The sequence below is a fragment of the Mus caroli genome, unplaced genomic scaffold (assembly GCF_978045245.1).
Source record: "Mus caroli unplaced genomic scaffold, Mus_caroli_1 scaffold_3, whole genome shotgun sequence".
Lineage (NCBI taxonomy): Eukaryota > Metazoa > Chordata > Mammalia > Rodentia > Muridae > Mus > Mus caroli.
The window spans coordinates 64,046,803-64,067,438 of NW_028227258.1; the positions used below are offsets into that span (position 1 = coordinate 64,046,803).

Here is a 20,636-nt window from a genome sequence, read left to right on the forward strand (position 1 = left end):
GTCCCGCCCCCCCATGCCTCCCAAGTTCCACTCCCCGTCCCGCCAGTCTTCAATTTAAGGCTGCCGAGAAGCTCCGGGTAATTAAGGGATTTCGTCTGTTTTTTTTTTTTTTTTTTTTCCTTGAGGCTTTGCCTGGGGTGAGTAGGGAGGAAATGAGGGTAAGGGGAGGCAGTGTTAGGATTGGGGGCCAGAGGGGAGTAGTTTGAATGTGGAAGAATTCCCTGAAGTCCCCAAAGCAAGATTACTAAAGTCAAGACCTGAAACATCTATCAGCTGAGTGCTTACTATTTGTGAAATTCCCTTTCCCCATTTTGTTTAAGAAAATTGAGCTAGGGATGTAGTTCAGCGGTAGAGCACTCTCGGGGCATGCGCAAAGCATTAGAGCCAGCGTTTTCTTTTTTGTTTTTTGTTTTTTTTTCTCAAGTGATTATTAAGTACTTTTTTAGAAAATTGAGAGGAAAAAAAAACTGTATTTCCCTGACCGGGAATCGAACCCGGGCCGCGGCGGTGAGAGCGCCGAATCCTAACCACTAGACCACCAGGGAAGTCGAGAGACAGAGTCTTGAGAGGGAAAGTAGTAGACTGGATTGGAGCCACCAAAGCGTGTCAGGGGAGGCTTGGAGGAATGGCGGCAATGTTGCTAACATCCGGAGGCATTCTCCTAATCTTTTAACTGCGGGAAGCAAACCAGTAAGAAATAGACTTGAAGTCTGTTTGGAATGGAAAGAAAAGCAACAAGGGGGGGGGGGGGCGGGGAAAGAACATAACACACCTTACATGGCTATGGGCTTCTCACAGAATAGTCTCAGTTTATTAGAAGCCATTTGTAACAGATTTTAGGCAAAAGAGCTATGACAGAGAGATGCTTAGTGAGAGAACAAGACACCTGCGGATGGCTCTGGGCTTCCCATAGAGATTCACAGCAAAATGTCTTAGCAGTCACCAGATACATTCTTTGAGTGAATCTCAAGATACATCTTGGCCCTGCGTGGTGGTGCAGGCCTTTAATCTCAGCATTCAGGAAGCAGGCAGATCTTTGTGAGTTCAAGGCTAACCTGCTCTACAGTTGAGTTCCAGGATATCCAAGGCTACACAAAGAAGCCATGTCTGGGGGGAAAAGAGAGAGAGAGAGAGAGAGAGAGAGAGAGAGAGAGAGAGAGAGAGAGAGAGAGAGAGGCACACCCCACCCACCCCCTTCACATCTGGAAGGGTTGCTACACCTCACCCTGCCCCCCCCCCCTTTCTGGTTTTTGGTGCAACTACAGGACAACTTCAGGGAACCTCGGGTAGATTAGAGTCTGTTAAGGTAAAACCAGGAGCCCCTGCGGTTTCTAGTGAGAGTCTTAGATTGTGGATTTACAGCCCCCTTGTCTTCTTGTGTCCCAATAGTTTTCCTTGCCCTTCTAACCTAGCTCAGACCCACTCCTTCAACTAGGTCTTACCTCTTTAAGATACAGTCAAGGTAGTAGGTGAGAGAGAACCTTTGTGATAGAGTCACTGCCTCCCCACGAGAGACCCACTGTGGACACTGCTGCATTTGAGACTGAACCTTCAGTACATGAGCTTTTGGGTAAACACTTAAGATCCAAAATAAAACACAAGACAAACTGAGACCTTCAGGAGCCCCGGGAAATACGACATTGGAACCTGAGTAGTGCCTTGGAACTCCTCCAGCTGGGGAGCATGGCCCTCGGACAGGTGAGGGAAAGCATAGTACAGTTTCAGTATAAACAGATCCTAGAACTGCAGCAGCTTCAGCCTCTTTGGCATTCTTAGGACGCTGGAGAGCCTTCAAGGCAATGGAAGGTTGATATATCTGGCTGCCCTACTTCCTGCCGTGGTGGACAAAGCAAGGCTGGTCCACACCCTGCTCCTCTCTGGCATCGTTGGCACTCACCAGGTGAACCTCATGAGTACCTTTGACCCAAGAGAGCAATAGCAGTGCCATCGGGGAGTGGGGGAGGGGGCGCCACAGCTGGTGAGGCTGGCAAAGGAAAGCACTACCTGTTAGCACCCGTGAGTCCTGACAATATGTACAGTGGTGGTAGTAAGCTGAAAGAGAAAAAAAAAAGTAAGAAGTCTTGAAATCAGCCCGGCGTGGTGGCGCACACCTTTAATCCCAGCACTTGGGAGGCAGAGGCAGGCGGATTTCTGAGTTCCAGGCCAGTCTGGTCTACAGAGTGAGTTCCAGGACAGCCAGGGCTACACAGAGAAACCCTGTCTTGAAAAAAAAAAAAAAAAGAAGAAGAAGAAGAAGTCTTGAAATCATGCTCTGGGGACAGCCAAGGAGGGGACTCTGAGACAAGCTTATTTTGACCATGGTTTTACTATAAAATAGGGCTAGTTTGAGAAACAAGTAAATTTCCCTCCAGTAAATTTTCATGAGAATTTCACTTAATATTGTTTGAAACTCAGTGTTAGCCATGAGATTAACACATACAAACACAAACACACATACACACACATTCACTGTTTTATTTCCAGTGGTGAGCATGGTGTCTGATTCATTGTGAGTACTTGGTAAGGACTGGTTTAAAAGATAATAGACCATGGCATAGGAGAAGTGGAGAGGTCGGTGACTCTTACTTCACCGTTGCTTCCTACAAAAATCTCCCGAGAAGTTTAATTTTGAGCATGGTATTAATAGTAGAACAAATATCAAGAGATGTGAGGATTACTTTCCTTTGACTTTTTTTTTAACCTTGATGGTCTGGAAGCCAGGAACATAATTTGCAATCTAAATATAATGTAGATGTGGTGTTTTTCCTCCATAGTGTGAGACACTGTGGATTGAAAGGGAGCAGAAACAGAGCAAAGTCCGGTAGCTGTGGCTGCAGTCCAGGCAGGGAACATGGCAAGCTGTTAACAATGGAAATTCAAGGGAGGAGGGAGAGAAGGGAAGGGTCAAGGATAGCCCTTGAGTACGTGGTCAGATGAGGTAGGTACTTGTACTTGTGAGGCATCCGTGTAGAAATGCCCTCTGTAGGGCTGATAACATAGGCTGGATATCAGAGTAAGAGCAGCCTAGGAGTGTATACAGAGGGCTTTTCTGTTCAAGGCTCATTGCTGCAAGAGTTTGTATGGATACAGTCTTGTTGCAGGAGGATAAGGAGACATAATGAGGCCTGAGATATGTCTCTGAGGAGCTCTCCAAGACCTAAGTATGAAGGGAACCAAGAAAAGTTAAGAAGGAATGAATGCCTGACATGTGTAGTCCCAGCACTCAGAGTCAGAAGCAGATGGATCTCTGAGTTTGAGGCCAGCCTGGACTAAATGGAGAATGCCTGGAAGGTAAGACCCTTTCTAGAACAAAAGCAATCAAAACATAAAAGAAGGATGGAGCAGTAGTGTCAGAGGGAACCGAGAATACAGTGATAATAGTGGGAGACCCCTGGGATGGAAGGCCCTGGGAGCGAACACTGGTCGTCTGTGGCCGATGGAGAGGAACAGCCTGGGCAAGCAGTGGGCAGAGGTTCAATGCAAGTGGGAGTGCGTGGGGAGTGAGTGTCGACACCATCAGGGAGGTGAGCACATTGGGTGAAGAGTTCAGCCCAAAATGGCACTGGGAGTCCTTGGTCCCTGACACTAAGGGGAGACTTCTTGTCTTTTGAAGAGAAGTTTGTGTTTAAATGCTGATCAATGGACAGTGAGGGAAAGGCTGAAGACGAGAGGGGATAAAGGACCTAGAAAGCTCTTAAGGTAGAACAAGATGAGAAATGACTTTAGGCCACATCATAAGCATCAAACAGAGAGATTGCAAGTCCTCTACACAGAAAAGAGAAAGAACAGGCACCACAGGGTACATTGATAATGAGACTTAATGAGACTGGGAATTTCTTTACTCTGCAAATCCATAGTGGATTGGTGGGAGGGTCATTGGTGTTATTAATGATGTGAAGTATGTAGCCAGAACTGTTGACTACATACTACACGCACACAGTATGCCTAAGGATATTTGGGGTTCAAGCGTGTCAGTGCTACTCTAGATCTTACGAAGCCAAGGGCACCCAGTTGTTTAAGGTAGGGTAGTTCTTCAGATCTCACTCTGAGAGCTACTGATGGGGAGACAAGGATCCTTCCATTGATGCCACAATCCTCAGACTTTGAAGCCCCTTCCATACAATGGGGTAGTTGTAGAGATAATCTCTTGTGCGTTTTGTAAAAACATTCACCTGTTGATAAAAAACAACCCTTTGGCCAGTGAGCTGAGGCAGGATTAGAAGATGGGACATCCTGTAGACAGAGAATTCGGGTAACTAATGAGGCATGGGGGATTTGGCCCGGGAACGCTGATGGAGACAGAGGCATGAAAGTAGGGCAGAGATATCCAGTCACGTGGCAGTAAACCAGATATTAAGTTATGAGTCAGTTGAAGAACATGTAAAACGTTGGCCTAGGCATTTGTAGATATATTTAAGTCATTATTTCTGGAGCTTGGGGCCAGGAGGAAAACCAAGAGGTTACAGGTGGTATTTGCAAACAATGGATGTATGTCCTCTCCTCATTTGAGAACATCTCTAGCTTAATGATAACACCAACTACAGTGAGAATGTACTGAAGGTAGATGTTACACCGGACTCCTTAAGAAACAATGACAAGAAAAGGTCAGAATATCTGACTGTAGATTTTGTTGTTATTTTTGTTTTGTTTTATTCTGGTTTTGGGTTTAGTCTTCTTTGTTTATTTGCTTGGTTTTTTTTTTTTTTTTTCAGAGTATTTTGATCCATAGTTGATTGAATCATTAGGCACAAGCTATTTTGGATGACTGCTCTCCAGAGATCCATGTATTAAAAGTGGGAAGTAGTAAAGACCTTGAGAAGTATGACATCGTTGGCGGTGAGTCTTTAGGTGACTCGAGACATCCCCTTGCAGAGGAACATGGGATTGACTGCTTTCCCCTTGTTCTTGTTCCTTAGGATGTGAGGTGAATGTTTTCCTCTGTCATGTTCACCTGCCAGAGGCCCAAACTCACAGAGCTACCTGACCGTGGTCTGCAGCCTTCCAGGACTGTGAGCCAAAGTAAACCTTTCCTCTTTATAAGCTAATTACCTCAGGCATTTTGTAATAGTGACAGAAAACTGACAGCTACAGTGCAATCCATGAATCCAGAGCTGGGACAGGGTTTCAGTTTGGAGACTTTTAACAAAATGGGAGTGATTGTCAGTCAAGAGGCAACGATAAAGACACAAGGAGTGACTGACAGAACGCTGAAGACTTAGATCAAGGGTCTGGAACAAAGTCTGGTAAAGAAAGAAAGGAGGAAAGGAAAGCTTTGGACAGTAGGAGGATTATGTCTTTCATTAAAGGTCACTCCTCGCAGGATAGAAAGGAGAGAGGGATATATAGGAAAGCTGGTGGCATTGGTAATTTAATTTTTCCCTCGCAAAAATGTGTCTAACCAACTTGGAAAAGTGTTGAAAAGCAGTAATAATAACTGAATGATATTACCATCTGTGTGACGTTCAGTGTGTTACTTAATTATCTCTTATTGCAGCTCAGGTGGCAGATCTATCCTACCGCCATTGCATAAAGAGCCTGAGCTTAGACAATAGACAAATAGCTTGCCCAAGGATGCACAGATGTGATACTGACTTAAGTAATCCAAATTTCAGCCCTGTGGAGTTTACACTACCAGTTGTATACATTTTACTAATGAACTTAGGAAGGGCTGGTAGGTTAAATGAAAGTTACCATGGTTAATACCTTTGCCTTTTCTGTTGCTATGGAAAAACACCTGAGGCCAGATAATATATAAAAAGAATAGAGATATATTTGACTTATGGTTCTGGAGGCTAAGTTCAGGAGCGTGACACAGGCATCCTCTTGGCATCTGGTGAAGCCCTCCTTGCCGCATTGCAGTACGGCAGAGTGATCACACAGGTCAGAAGGTAAGACAGCAATAGAGAGTTAACAGAGAAAGATACAGAAATGTAGCTAGAGATGGCACTTTTAAAACAAAGCCACTCCTGCTGGAGCTAAGCCGTTCCCACAGAATCAGCTTAATCCGTGAATGGATTTCACCTTTATGACCTCTCAAATATGGCCACCCTGGGGTCAGAGTTCCAGCACATACACTCTCGGACAGGAACAGTCTGTCTTATATGTGAGATTTCTCTCTCATGCCCTTACCTCAGGAGCCTCTTCCTGCCTACCTCCACTTCCATCCCCCCAGACACATTCCTCACTGATTATTGTTGCCACTGAAAATCACTTGGGACTTTCTGCTACAAGTCACCGAAAACCAGATTCACTCAAACGAACTCACCAAGCAAAGAGAGCCGTGATTAGCCTGCATCCTGGAGGCTTCAGGAGAACTGCCCCCGTGCTTAGCTGGATACAGGCCTGGGTGAATCTGGGTTCTGATTTCTTTGGTGATTTCTAGATTCAGCTCTGCCCTGCTCCTTTTATTCTCAAGCTGTGTAGTAACCATTGACTCCCCTCACCCCCACCCTCTGTGTGTCACACAATGGCTCCAAGCAGTTTTGCTTTCTTGACCTCCATCTAGCTAGATAGGAGGAGCATTCCCCTCCGTACAGCAGAAACCCTGGGCTTCAAAGTCGCTTGCCAGATGAAGTCCAGACCCACTGCCAATCATCTCTGGAGCGGGAGGGGAAGTTGAATCTGGCCACATCACAAATAATGGAGTCAGGCCATTCTTTAGTACAAATCAGGAGCACAGGAGAAAACAACAGATGTCTCAGTGTTTTTCTGCCATCTTCCCTACCTCACTCCACCCCTGCATTAGTCAGCTTCCCGTGTGCCTTGTTGGTGGCTCACGCTGAAGTGCTGACCTTTAAACAAAGGGAAGAGAGCTTAGCCGTTTGCATAACTCTCACAGTTACAGCAGGGCATGTCTATGTCTCTATATAGATCTTTGCCATTTCCTTGTTTAATCACCCTTATTGACTCCTCATTATTCACAAAAGAGTGAGACACAATGCTTCTAGTGCTTCACCTCTTGGGTATATCATGCTGTTTGAAATTACTGGAGTACTGGACTGGGAGATGGCTCAGAAAGTAAAAGAGCTTGCTCTGCAATCCTGAGGACCTGTGTTTGAATCCCCAGCACCCATGCAAAAGTCAAGCATGGCTGTGCATGGCTGTAGCCCCAGCACTAGGAGCAGACACAGGTAGATCCCAAGCGTTCCCTGGCCACTCAGTCTGTCCAGAAGGCTCTCAGATTTAGTGAGAGGCCTTATCTAAAGGCAATAGTGTAGAGAGTGTTAGAAGAAGACACCTCATAGCCTGCTCTGGCCTCTGCATGCAAGTATGCAAATGTGCGCGCGCGCACACACACACACACACACACACACACACACACACACACACGGTGGGTGAGGGAGGCAAGAAATATTTATATTTCTGTAGGTATGATTCTGTTATTTTATGATTTTGAACAATCTAGAATTTGAACCATCTATGTCTTGAGACATACAAGGAGTGTTGAAGTGGAAGTTTTGGGATATGTCAGGGACACTCACGTGGTATTTTGCTGAGGCAAGACCTGTGGGAGGACTTGTGATGTTTGGAGAGAGTATAAATAGGACTCAAGGGACAGTCACAATGCTCTTGTATAGATAGCTAGCTTTGCAAAGCTTCATTGGTCTCGAGTCTTCATCTTACCTGATCTTTGCTTCATTGAAGGAGGCGTGCCAGAGAACTGCTGGCATCCTGGCTGGTCCTGGTTACTGGAGCTAACTAGTGCAGATTCAGCGGAGGCCTGGCTGTTTCTGCTGGATCACGCAGCTACTGCTGCTGATTTGTGTTTGCTGTCTTGACACTACTGACCAGGATTGCCGGTATCCTGATGACAGAGATTGGGATCGATTCAAGGAACTACTTCTAAACAGGTCCCCATCCCTTGTCCTATTTCCCATCTTTTCTCCCCTCCCTTTAGATGGTGGGCTAGAAGGAGGTTTGAAGAAGTTGAGAACCCTTCTTAAAAGTAGGTTTAAAAAAAATCTAAGCCTACAGAGTATACCTCATTAAAATTTGGAATCAAGATATTGGGTGGGTCACTAGAGGCCAGGGTTTTGAAATCATTCCAGGCAGCATAGTGAGATCCTGCAATCAGAAAACAAATAAAGCAAAAATGACTGTAACCTTGCACTTAATATACATGGACCTGTTTAAAAGCCATCTTTGAGCAAAGGGGATAGCCCAGGGATAGAGTTCTTGCCTATCACACTTGAGCCCTGGATCCAGTCTCTAACATCATGAAAATTAAAACATACAACAAAAGCCATCTTCTATATTCCCCTTATCTTCAAGGAAAAGAATAATAGCTAACGAAACAAACTCTCATAAAAAAAAAAATTCTCCTTATCCAAACCACTTCTCTAACAGACTGTGAACACACTTTTTTGTAGTTGTTGATGATGATGATGGTGTCTGGTGACAATGGGATGTTTTTGTTGTTGTTTGAGACAAGGTCTTTCTATGTAGCCCTGGCTATCCTAGAACTTGCTATGTAGATCAGGCTGGCCTTGTCTGCCTCTGCCTCCTGAGTGGAGTGCTAGGATTAAAGGCTTGAGCGGCCACACCCAGGTAATGTGGTGTTCTCCTTAGACTTTTTGTTCATACAAGATGAAGGAAAATGAAGGCAATCAGAAATCATTTCTTTGAGACAGAGAAAAATGGCAGTTTGCTGCTATCAGCCTGTTTAGGTGCTATAACAAAATATCTAGGACTGATTACCTTAAAAATATTATAAACCTGGGGCTGGAGAGAGGGCTCAGTGGTTAAGAGCACTGACTGCTCTTCCAGAGGTCCTGAGTTCAATTCCCAGCAACCACATGGTAGCTCACAACCATCTGTAGTGGGATCCGATGTCCTCTTTTGGTGTGTCTGAAGACAGTGACAGTGTACTCACATATATAAAATAAATCTTTTAAAAATTAAAAAATAAAAAACTAAAAAATATTATAAACTCGTTTCTGGTAGTTCTAGATGTTGGAGAGCTCAACCTCAAGTCACCAACAGATGTCACACTGAGGGACCTCTCTTTCTGATTCACGGCTGGCTCCTTCCCAAAAGTCATGGGGTGTGGGTGGGGTGGGGTGGGGTAAGGGCATACTGTACCCCGGAGAACTCATGTCCTGATTACCCCCTTACAGGCCCGTTTTCTTAAAACTTAAAATTGTTGCCTTGTGGGTTAAATTCAGCATGAATTTTAGATAAGCAGGAGTATTCATTTCAGTTGTCAGTAAGAGCACTGCTGTCTCAAGGAAGTAGTGCCCTTCCCCACCTGTCAAAGCTAACAGCTGGAAGACAGGGGACAGGGTGATTCAGGGATAAGAGACACTCTAAGTTTGTTCTGTGCAACAAAATAGCTGAAACTTTGTAACACAGTGAAGAGAAGTATATTGTGGTCCAGAGGCCAAGAAATCCAAGAAGGTGTAACATCCAGTAAGAGCTCTCTTATCACAACACTGGGGGGGTGGGGGGTGGGAATGAGGCCAAACTACTCTTCCATAAGTCTCTACTCCTGTACTCCATCCATTAGAAGGCTTAGTTTCCTCTTCAAGGTCCCCCTCTTAACAGTGTTGATTAGAAACTAAATATTTTTTGGAAACGTCCTTAGTTTTATTTCTGTGTGTTTGCGTATTTTGCCTGAATGTCTGTTCATGCACCCTACACATGCCTGGTGCCCACGGAGGCCAGGAGAAGGTAATGGATTCCCTGAGACTGGAGTTACAGATGGTTGTGAGCCACCATGTGGCAGCTGGGAACCAAACCTGGATTCTCTGTAGAACTGCCAGTTCTCTTAACCACTGAGCCTTCTCTCCAGCCCTTGGAGCTGAATTTTAGACGCATAAGCTTTTGGGGGAAAGTCCTAGTTCTCTGTCGACATTGTGATCCTTTCAAACCAAAGCAATGGAGTAGAGAAAATATGTGAAACTATTTCCTTTTATTTTCCTTAGCAGAGACTCAGAAAAGTCTTCAGCAATACACAGTTCATCAGCTTGAGGCTGGACCTGGCTAATGCATGGGTTAATCTAGTTCTGAAGTCAGGGGCCATGGAGTTCAACCTGGTGCAGTGGTAGGGACATAGAAAACCTGGGCATAATCTGCCAGCCTGAGCTTGGAGACTGAGTCTGCAGAGGCTGGTCTGGCCCTGGAGGGGCCCAGAGTTTGCAATAGAATCAGCCTGGTAATAAGGTGAGCTAGGAGGCTCAGGATGTGGGGACCAGACCAGCATTTACTGAGACAGGCTCAGTGTCCACATGCAAAAGACTTTCTCTGCTGACAGTGTGACCCTTTCCTAGTGGAAGGAATTTCTCCCAGCTGTGCTCTCTGGGGCTGGGGTGGGAGAAAGTGTATAAACCTGTAACTCCTATCCTGCCTGGTGTTTCTTGGTCTGTGCTGTGCTCAGATGTGACCTCCCATCTACTTTCCTTGGTTCTTGAGGAGGTATTTCCCCACGTAGATAGTTTGAATTATTATTTCTGTGAGGAAATGCACCTTGAGAAGCTCTATACTGTCTTCCTGCTGAGGAAGACATTTAATATTACTTGTGGTGGTTTGACAGGGGCCTCCCCATAGACTCACAGCATTGAATGCTGACTCATAGGGAGTGGCACTATTAGGAGGTGTGGCCTTGTTGGAGGGGGTGTGACCTTGTTGGAGGAGGTGTGGCCTTGTTGGAGGAGGTGTGGCCTTGTTGGAGGAGGTGTGGCCTTGTTGGAGGAGGTGTGGCCTTGTTGGAGGAGGTGTGGCCTTGTTGGAGGGGTGTGGCCTTGTTGGAGGAGGTGTGGCCTTGTTGGAGGGGGTGTGACCTTGTTGGAGGAAGTCTGTCATTGTGGAGGCAGGCTTTGAAGTCTCAGATGCTCAAGCTAGGCCTAGTGGGACAGTCTTCTTCCGCTGCCTGTGGGTCAAGATGTAGAACTGTCTGCTCGTTATCCAGAACCACGTCTGTCTGTATGCTGTCCACCATGATGATAATGGACTAAACCTCTGAAACGATTAAATGTTTTCCTTTATAAAAGTTGCCATGGTCATGGTATCTAGTCACAGCAATAGAAACCCTAATTAAGACACTACTCAAACATGAAATTCTGTAAACATAAGGAGATGTATGTGTGTGTATTAATAAAAAATGAAATATTACTTAAATACACTGTAGAGTTTAATTCAAGTTGAAAATGAAAAAAAAAAAAAAGGAAATGAAAGTACTAGAGATATCTGTCAGTGGTAGAACACTTGTCTGCCGGGTGCTGGATCCTGGGTTCAACCTCCAGGGTTACCATAAACAAAAGAATGCAGGGTTATAATTATCTTTAAACTATACTTGCTTCATTAGCAATGAGCTGTCTGGACAGGCTACCTGATGATGGAGTTTCCCAAGTAAAGTCAGTCTGCAGATTGGAACACATTCCCACCTGACACTGCTCACATCCACAGTGCAGATACTAAACCTGGAATGCGACAGAGAAGGTCAGCATGGCCCCCGTGCAAGGATGACACGGGACTTCATGCAGCATGCTGTGCCTCTCAGTTAAGAAGACAGTAATAGAGATGTGTGTCACTTGGTAACATAAGGGGAGCTACTAAGGAAGGAAAGGGAGGGGCGGGGAGCCTGAGGAAGGAAATGGGAGAGCAAGAACAGCAAACCCAGGGATGTATGAACACTAGAATGTTGTCTATTACTACATATGCTACTTAAGAAAAAATGCCTAGGCTTTGGGGTTAAGCTTGGTGTAGAGTACTTGCCTAGCCAGCCCAAGGTTCTGGGTTTGGTCCTTGGTTAAAAAAAAAAAAACAAAAAAAAAACAAAAAAAACCGGAACAATTCATGACTGCAAATAATGACCAGAGAAATACATCACTATTGAGAGAACAAAACACAGTACCAGCAATAAACTCCCCAACTAAATATATACAAATTGCCTGACAAATTTGTGGTTTTTTTGGTTTCTTTTTTTTTGGGGGGGGGGGGTTCAAGACAGGGTTTCTCTGTATAGCCCTGACTGTCCTGGGACTCATTTTGTAGACCAGGCTGGCTTCGAACTCAGAAATCTGCCTGCCTCTGCCTCCTGAGTGCTGGGATTAAAGGCATGCGCCACCACGCCCAGTATGCCTGACAAATATTTTAAATAATATAAGGAAGCTCAATGAACCTCAAGAAATCACAGAGAAAAAGCTCACCCAAATCAAGAAAACAATGGCCCAAACAGGATGTCTTAACAGATTGAAATTTGTTGAGGCTGCCCAGCGACTCACATGTCCGGGTTCAAGCCTGGAAGGCACCTTGGAATCTGGAAGAAAAGAGGGAATCTAGGCGATGAGAGAAGGATGGAGCTAAGTAGACCTTCTGATCAAAGCTCAATTTTAATATTAGGGAACACTCCTTAAAAAGAAGGGGGGTGCCCATTCCCACCGAATCATCCTTGGAGTCCAGCTGCAGGTGACTACGTGTAGGCTCCAGAACAGCTAGGCAGCAGGTAGCAGCAGTGGCAGAACAATAGGGTGATCCAGGGAGTCAGGCTCCACCCCAGGTGATCTCCTAGTGACAAAGCCTGGCTCAGCCTGCTTCAGGCTGGGGGGGGGGGGAGGTTACAGAAATTATCATTTTTAATTGGATATTTTATTTGTTTACATTTCAAATGTTATCCCCTTTCCCAGTTCCCCTCTGTTAATCCCCTATTCCATCCCACCCCTTACCCTGCTTCTATGAGGGTGTTCCCTAACCCACCCACCCACTCCTGCCTCACCGCCCTAGCATTCCTCTACACTGGGGCATCAAGCCTTCACTGGACCAAGGGCCTCCCCTCCTATTGATGCCAGATAAGGCTCCTTCAGCTCCTTCAGTCCTTCCCCTAACTCCTCCATTGGGGTCCCTGTGCTTAGTTGGATGGTTGGCTGTGAGTATCCACATCTGTATTCATCAGGATATGGCAGAGCCTCTCAAGTGACAGCTGTATCAGGCTCCTGACAGCAAGCACTTCTTGGCATCAGCAATAGTTGTCTGGGTTTGGTGTCTGCATGTGTGATGGATTCCAAGTTGGGCAGTTTCTGAATAGCCGTTCCTTCAGTCTGTTCCACTCTTTGTCCCTGTATTCCCTTTAAACAGGAGCAATTCTGGGTTAAAATTTTGGAGATGGGTGGGTAGCCCCATCCCTCAACTGGGGCATACCTAACCTCTGGATATAGTCTCAACAGGTTCTCCCTCCCCTTTGTGTGGTATTTCAGTTAATGTCGTTCCCATGGGCAGATTGAAATTATTAAAAAAGAAAAACTCAAATTCTAGAGCTGAAAGGCAATAAGTTAAGTGAAGAAAATGCAACTGAAAACATCAACAAAAGTTATCATGTAAAAAAAGAAAAAGGTCATGAGCTAGAAGACAAATCACTTAAAATATAGTCAGAGAAGATGAAAGGGGAAAAATGAATAAAACTTCATGAGATTTGTGGGACCAACAGCATCCAAAGAGAAAATGTTTGTATAATTGGAGTTTAAGAAGAAGAGACCCTGTTACATGAGAAAAGTCCCTAACAGCAGAGACATCCCAGAAACTGATCCCACACAAGCAGAGTTTTTAGGGGGCAGTGAACAACAAAACCCCAGTGACTTGCAGAATCATTCCCTGAAGATTCAATTCCTTGTTGAAGCTATTTCTACCACATGTGGTGTCCATTGTAGCCCTATGGAACTTGAGACCCCCAAAGAGAGCCTCAGTCCAATGGACTTACAGCTGCCACAAGTCTGCTTTTCACCAGTAGTGGTGAGCTTGAACTGCACCATATAACTCAGGTTATATTGATAAGGACCTCATTAAGTGTGCAAGTTCCTTATATCCAGTAGTGAGAATTTAAGCCATCCAGTCGTGGCCACTTTCTAAGACTGACTGATATTTAGGTCCACTGATATTTGAGAACCTTTGTTCTGGTCTCTTCTTGAACTTGGCAAGGTGCCATGATAATTTCTGAAAAGAAAAGCCAGAGGGAATGTCTTCTGTCTCTTTATGGTCAATATACCTGTTGACTTATTGGGATTTTCAGGGTTTTCTGATTTAAAAAAGATTATTAGCTACATATGTTATATGTTGGGGTATATGCATATGAGAACAGGTGCTCCCAGAAGCTAAAAGATGATAGATTCCCTGGAGTTGGAGTTACTCACTCGTGTGGTTGTAAACTGCCCTTTATGGGTGCTAAGAAACAAATTCAGGCCCCCTTTGTATACTTGGACTGCTGGTTGAACCTCGGGGAGAATATGTGCCTAGCCTGCTGGGACTAGATGTTCCAGGGTCAGGTAGTACCAAGGGCATCCCCCTTTCTCTAAGAAGGGGAGGGGACAATAGGAGGAGAGATTTATAAGAGTAGGACTGGGAGGGGGGAAATGACTGTGATTGGGATGTAAGGCAAATAAAGAGAATAAACTATTTTTAAAAATGAAGAAGAGGATTCTGGAGAGATGGTTCAGCAGTTAAGAGTGCTGGCTGCTCTCTTAAAAGTAGAACAACAAAAGCCAAGGAAGTTTATCACCACGTGGGTTTCTACAGGAATGCTAAAGGGAAGTTCTCCAAGCAGAAAGATAAAGAAAGGGATTGGTAACATGAAAACATCAGAAAAAGCTGGGCTGTGGTGATTTAAGCCTTTAATCACTGCACTCATGAGACAGAGGCGGGCACATCTCTATGAGTTCAAAGGCCAGCCTAGACTATAAATTGAGTTCCAGAACAGCCAGGGCTACACAGAGAAACTCTGTCTCAAAAACCAAACCAAACCAAAACAAAACAAAAAAGATGAGAAAGTAGGAAATTCTCTGCATCTAAGTAAATTACATACATTGTTAGTATGAAGTTTAAAAATAAAACTATCATGATAGTAGCCAAAATAATTTGTTAATGATATAAAACAAAACATGAAAATCTGCACACCCAAATCAAGATCAGAATGGGTGTTATGAGGTTAAACTGTTTATTATCTTTTATAATTGATATTACCATCTTAAAATAGCCTACTTTATGTAAATGTTATGATAACCAGGCTATAATGAGATACATAAGAGTCAGTAAGGAATCAAAGCAAAGCATTCACAATAGAAAAAGCATCAAGTCATCATGGAGAACAGCAACAGAGGAAAGGAAAAAGGATTTACAAATAACCTGAAAACAATTAACAAAGAGACAAAGGAAGTCCTTAGCTGTCAGTAATTATCTTGAACGTAAATGGATTAACTCTCCAGCCAGAAGAAGTAGAGTGACTGAATGGGTAAGAGTGCAACACTCAACAATATGCTGCCTACCAGAAACTCACCAACTGAAAATGAAAGGATGGAAGATACCCAAGCAACCGAAAACTGAGAGAGCAGGAAAAAAGTCTCTGAGTCAAAAACTGGAAGGGAGGGAGGAAGTGGGGGCCCACACTATATAATGATATTAGAATTGATTCATTAAGAATAAAGCATTATAAAAATATGTGCACATCACATTGAAGTACCTAAACAGATAAGCAAATGTAGGGAGCCAGGTAGATCCAAGGCTTTCTTAGAGGTCCTGATGAAAGAACAAAGAGAACAATAATTCTATGTCTCTGCCTAGGGGTAGACCTGGCAAGGGCTGGCCTGAGGCTGGGGCCAGAGCCTGTAAGATGTTAAGGTTTTAGTTAGTGGAAGCCTGAATAACCCCTGCCCCTGAGACTGGAGTTATAAGTCCCAAACCCAAGCCTGAATAACCCCTGCCCCTGAGACTGGAGTTGTAAGTCCCAAAGCCACTTTGTGCTCAGTCTTTGGTACATTTAAGATATCCTGTGTTCCCTTAATGCTAACATTGCTAAATTAACTTCCTGCTAACTATTCCATTTCCCCATTGCAAACCTAGCTGCACTTCTTAATAAATATGCTTGGTATTAGCTATCAATCTCTGCAAGACCTCCTGGTTCCAGCTTTCCTATTTTCTTTATTTTCTTAGTCCTTGCCTTTAGGAGATTGTCACTGAAGAACAACTTGCTGGTCTAGGTCAAGAAAGTACTAAGATATCTAGAAATTTAGGGGGGTGGGCAGACAGAGACAAAGAGACAGACAGAGGCAGATAGACAGACAGACAAAGAGACAGAGTACAGTAATAGTATCAGTCTTCAATACCCTCTTTTAATAATGGATAAATAACCCAGACATATAGTCAATAAAGAAACATTGGCTTAGACTACACTTTGAGTATATTCTACTAAAGTGTACATGGGACATTCTCTGGGGTGAGTTGATGAGGCCGGCTTGCGGCTCTCATGTCCGGGTTCGAGCCTGGAAGGCATCTTGGAACTGGAAGAGAAGAGGGAATCTAGGCGGGGAGAGAAATAATGGAACCAAGACAACTAGTCTGCTCAAGGCTCAAATTTTTAATGGCGGACACGCTTTATAAAGGAGAGGGGAAGCCCATTCCCGCCAAATCATCCTTGGAGCCCAGCTGCAGGTGACCATGTGTAGTCTCCGGAACACCTAGGCCGACTCCCTCTGCAGATAGCAGCAGTGGCAGTGGCAGAACAATAGAGTGATCCAGGAAGGCAGGCTCCACCCTAAGTAATCTCCCTAGTGACAACAAAGTCAAGGTCTGGCTCTGCCTGCTTCAGGCTGGGGGGGAGGGGGGGGGAAGGTTACAGTGAGTCAAAGGTTAGGCCATAAAACAAGTCTTAAAATATTTAAAGGGGTTGAAATTATGTAATATATCTTTTCTGACCACAGTCGTGTGAAGATAGAAATCAGTAGTAGAAGCAATTTCAGAAGATTCACAGATGTGTGGATGTTAAATGACACCACCAACAGGTCAAAGAAGAAGTAAAACACAAGGCTGGAAATCACTGTGGAAAAAGCCATGACTTACAAAACACAGCAGAGGCAGTTCTGAAGGAAATACTCATTCAAAGTATTTGAACTAAGGCCTTCCTCAAAGCAATGACAATCAAACAAGGTAATGTGAAACCAGAAAAAGAGAAACAAACTAAGCCCAAAGTTAGCAGAAAGAAGAAAATAATGTTTGTTTGTTTTCTTCCCCCCCCCCCCCAGACAGGGTTTCTCTGTATAGCCCTGGCTGTCCTGGAACTCACTCTGTAGACCAGGCTGGCCACGAACTCAGAAATCCGCCTACCTCTGCCTCCCGAGTGCTGGGATTAAAGGCGTGTGCCACCACGTCCGGCAGAAGAAAATAATGTAAAAAATAAAAGTAGACACTAAAAATGGCCAATAAAATGAAAAAAAAAAAGATAAAATCATCAAGACTCTGTTATCTAAGAAAATGCAGGGATGGCCAGAGACTCAGAATTGGAAATGAAAGAAAGGACATTGAAGCCTTGGTTCAGAAATAAACTGTTAATAAGATGTCTGTGGACAGTTGCATGCTAATGAATAGGATAACTTAGAAAAGAAGATAAATTTCAAATATTCCTAACAAGACTGAACCATAAAACAATAGAAAATATGAATACGAGGAGACTGAATTAGTAATAAAAAGCCTTCCATCAAAGAAGTCCCAGAGCTTGCTTGCTTTATTCTAAATCCTACCAAATATTGACATCAGAACTAATGTTAAACCTTCCCAACCCTCTCCCTAAGATGGAAGGTATTATGTTAGAATTTAGTCCCTATGTAAGAAGATCACCAGAAGTAAGAATTAGGGGGGCAGGGGGTGGGGGGGGCGGGCTGGAGAGATGGATTAGCAGTTAAGAGCATTGACTGCTCTTTCAGAGGTCCTTAGTTCAATTCCCAGCAACCACATGGTGGCTCACAACCATCTGTAATGGGATCTGGTGCACTCTTCTGGTGTGTGTCTAAAGACAGTGTACTCATATAAATAAAAACAAATGAATCTTAAAAAACGTCAGAATGGGAATACTGATCCAAGTTAAAAGGAGTGTTTCCGCCTTTCCCACATGTAAGGACGCAGCAAGAAGGTGCATCGCTCTGAGAACTATGAGCAATGAGATCGTATTATTCAGAAATTACTGCAGCATCCATAATAGACTGATACCGAGGGAAAACTTCCAAAATCATTTGACAAAGCAAACATTAGCCTAACATCAGAGTCCAACAAAGCCACCAGAAGGAAAGAAAATCTCTGGCCAGTATCTCTGACGGACATAAATACAAATCTGCTAGCAACTTGGCTTCAATAGTCTCTACAAGGCTCATCCGTCAATCAAGTGGGGTCTGTCACTGAAAGACAAAAAGGATAACTCCATATATATGAATCTATAAGCATGATATGTGACTCACAGAAGGAAGTCAACTCAGTATATTCAAAGAAGGTTTACAACAAAGTCAACAGACTTTCGTGATAAAATTCTCAACAAGTTATCTTTAGAAGCAATATATCTCAATTCAGTAAAAGACAGTCGTAGCAAGCCCTAGCCAACACCATTCTCAGTGGTGAGAAGTTAAGAGCTTTCCCACTGAGATCAGAGATGAAGCATGAATGTCCACTGTTGCCATTTCAATTAAATTCACTACTGGAAATCCAGAGCAATATGGTAAGAGAAGAGAATAAAAGGTATCTAACTTGGAGAGGAAGAAGATGAAGTGTCTGTTTACAGACAGTGAGAAAGCACAGAGAAAATTCTTAAGACTCCAAAAACCACCTGAGCTAATAGCTGAACCCAGTAGAGTATATACAAGGCCAATACCCCCAAACCAGTGTACTTCTATACCCTAATGATAGTGATTCAAGGAAACAGTCACATCTACAGCAGTGAAAGAGGAATACATTTAAAGAAGGGTGTAAAGTATTTACAGAGGAGACTGAAGCATTAATGAAAGAAACAGAACAGATATAGATGAATAGGAAGATGTTCTGTGTTCATGGATTGGAAAATTGGAGTTAAAAATGTCCAAAATGCTCAAAGAAATCTACAAATTCGATATTATCCCTGCTGAAATTTCAATGGAAGTCTTCACAGAAGTGGAACAGGAATCCTAAAATTTGCATGGAGTCACAGAAGGCCCCAAATATCAAAGAAGTCTTGAGCAAGAAGAGTAAAGCTAGAGACAGTGTATTACCTGATTGGATACTGTACCAGAGCAACAACAGAAACCCCACATGGTAATGCCATAGAACAGTATGCAGACCAATGAATCATAACAGGAGAACCTAGAAATAAGTTTACTCAGGGTTGGCAGATTTTTCAACAAAGATGCTGAGAACAGAAAGTGGGGCAAAGGTAGTGTCTTCGTTGAACAGCAGTGAGAAAACCGGCCACCCACATGCAGGAGACAGGAATTCTGACTGTCAGCAGGCTGTCTAAAAGCTCTGTATGGGGGCAGGGACACCTACCTCTAAGGCATACCTGTGAGGCATAAGGATGCTGACACCTATGTGTGTATATGTGAGGTGCCTCAGATCGTATGTCACCCTCTGTCTTCTTGTCCAGAGACAGGCTCTCTCAATGAGCTGGAAGCTTTCTGTTTCCCCTGGCTGGTGACTGGCCAGTCAGCTCTGCTGATTGATCTGTCTGCAACCTCCGATGCTGGGCTTCTAGATATGAGTAGCCATGTTCAGCTTTTTCTCTGGGTGCTAGGGATCAGAACTTAGGTCCTCATATTTTCAGAGCTAGTGCTTTTCTCTAAGAGGCATCTCTCTATCTTGCATAGACATTTCTCAAAAGAAGACATTAGTAGCTAGTAAGAATAAAAACTGTTCAGGACTTTTAATTATCAGGGAAACACAAATCAAAATTGCCATGAGAGGTCATTTCATACATGTGAGAATGGCTGTTACCAAAAAGATTAATGACACCAAGTCCTGACCAGGAGGGAGAGAAGAGAATTCTTTTGCCCATTGTTAGTGGGAATATAAATGACTGTGTGCAGAAAACAGTATAAAGAAGCTTCAAAAATCTGAAAATGGAACTTTGGTGGCTACTGAAATCCAATTCTTCTCATTCACTCACCTTGCTCCACTCCTTGGACAACCACGCCTGACAAATCTGATATGGCTGAGATCAAGAAATATAGTAAGTCAAAATTTAAAAAGCCAGAAAGGCAAGAGAAAAATCTTCCTTCCAAGAAACGATTGACCAGGAAAAGCAAGCAGGTGTATCGTAATGAGTACCAGCACGCGCTCTACAGCCCACGAGCACTGCCTTCTTATTTACTTCCTCTAGCTGTTTAACTTTATAGGATGTGAAGAGGTTGGATAAGGTTTAAATGGCTGTTCTGCCCTTTCCCATCAAAGAATCAGAACTACTGTCCAGAAAGGCCGTGCCAGCTACTCTGGCTGGCAGGGAAGGGAAAGAACCTTTAGTCTAGTGAGGGGAAAAGCTGGGTGGAGACAGTGAAATCTAGAGTAAAATTCAAAATGATTCAAGGCATCCTGCAGGCTGTAACGCACATTAGCCATAATGCCATTGTTTTGTCCAAATGATTATAATGATTGGAATGTACATTTTAAAATATCCAAATGAAAAGCTTCAAAATTTGAAAAGAATTGCATGTGATTTAGTCACCCTGCTGTTGGGTCAGCATCCAAAGGGAAGCAGGGCAGTATGTCAGAGACATATCCCACACCATGGTACATAGTTCATAATGTTCAAGATTTAAGAAATAAGCCTGTGTTTATTACTGACTATCTGAATGAAGAAACTGTGGGTATGCACAATAGAGTACTATTCAGTCTTTTTAAAAACGAGGGTACACTGTCACTAGTGACAA

At 43.7% G+C, this 20,636-nt stretch overlaps 1 long non-coding RNA gene, 2 other non-coding genes and 1 pseudogene across 4 annotated transcripts; 3 read left to right on the plus strand and 1 right to left on the minus strand.

Moving 5' to 3' along the window:
• The first annotated feature begins 14 nt into the window (after positions 1–14).
• Positions 15–9,017, plus strand: LOC110291983 (uncharacterized). Of its 2 annotated transcripts, XR_002377627.3 has the most exons (5): positions 15–77; positions 3,091–3,291; positions 4,713–4,836; positions 4,917–5,019; positions 7,645–9,017. It is a non-coding gene; the product is annotated as an uncharacterized LOC110291983 (long non-coding RNA). The 2 variants fall into 2 exon arrangements; XR_002377626.3 differs by lacking the exon at positions 7,645–9,017 and having other exon boundaries at positions 4,917–5,447.
• Trnae-cuc (transfer RNA glutamic acid (anticodon CUC)) lies at positions 474–545 on the minus strand. The gene has a single exon. It is a non-coding gene; the product is annotated as a tRNA-Glu (tRNA).
• Positions 9,018–11,389: 2,372 nt separating the features above from the next.
• LOC115030690 (U6 spliceosomal RNA) lies at positions 11,390–11,494 on the plus strand. Its single transcript, XR_003836293.1, has one exon. It is a non-coding gene; the product is annotated as a U6 spliceosomal RNA (small nuclear RNA).
• Positions 11,495–19,911: 8,417 nt separating this feature from the next.
• LOC110291883 (thymosin beta-4-like) lies at positions 19,912–20,030 on the plus strand (annotated as a pseudogene).
• Positions 20,031–20,636: the final 606 nt, after the last annotated feature.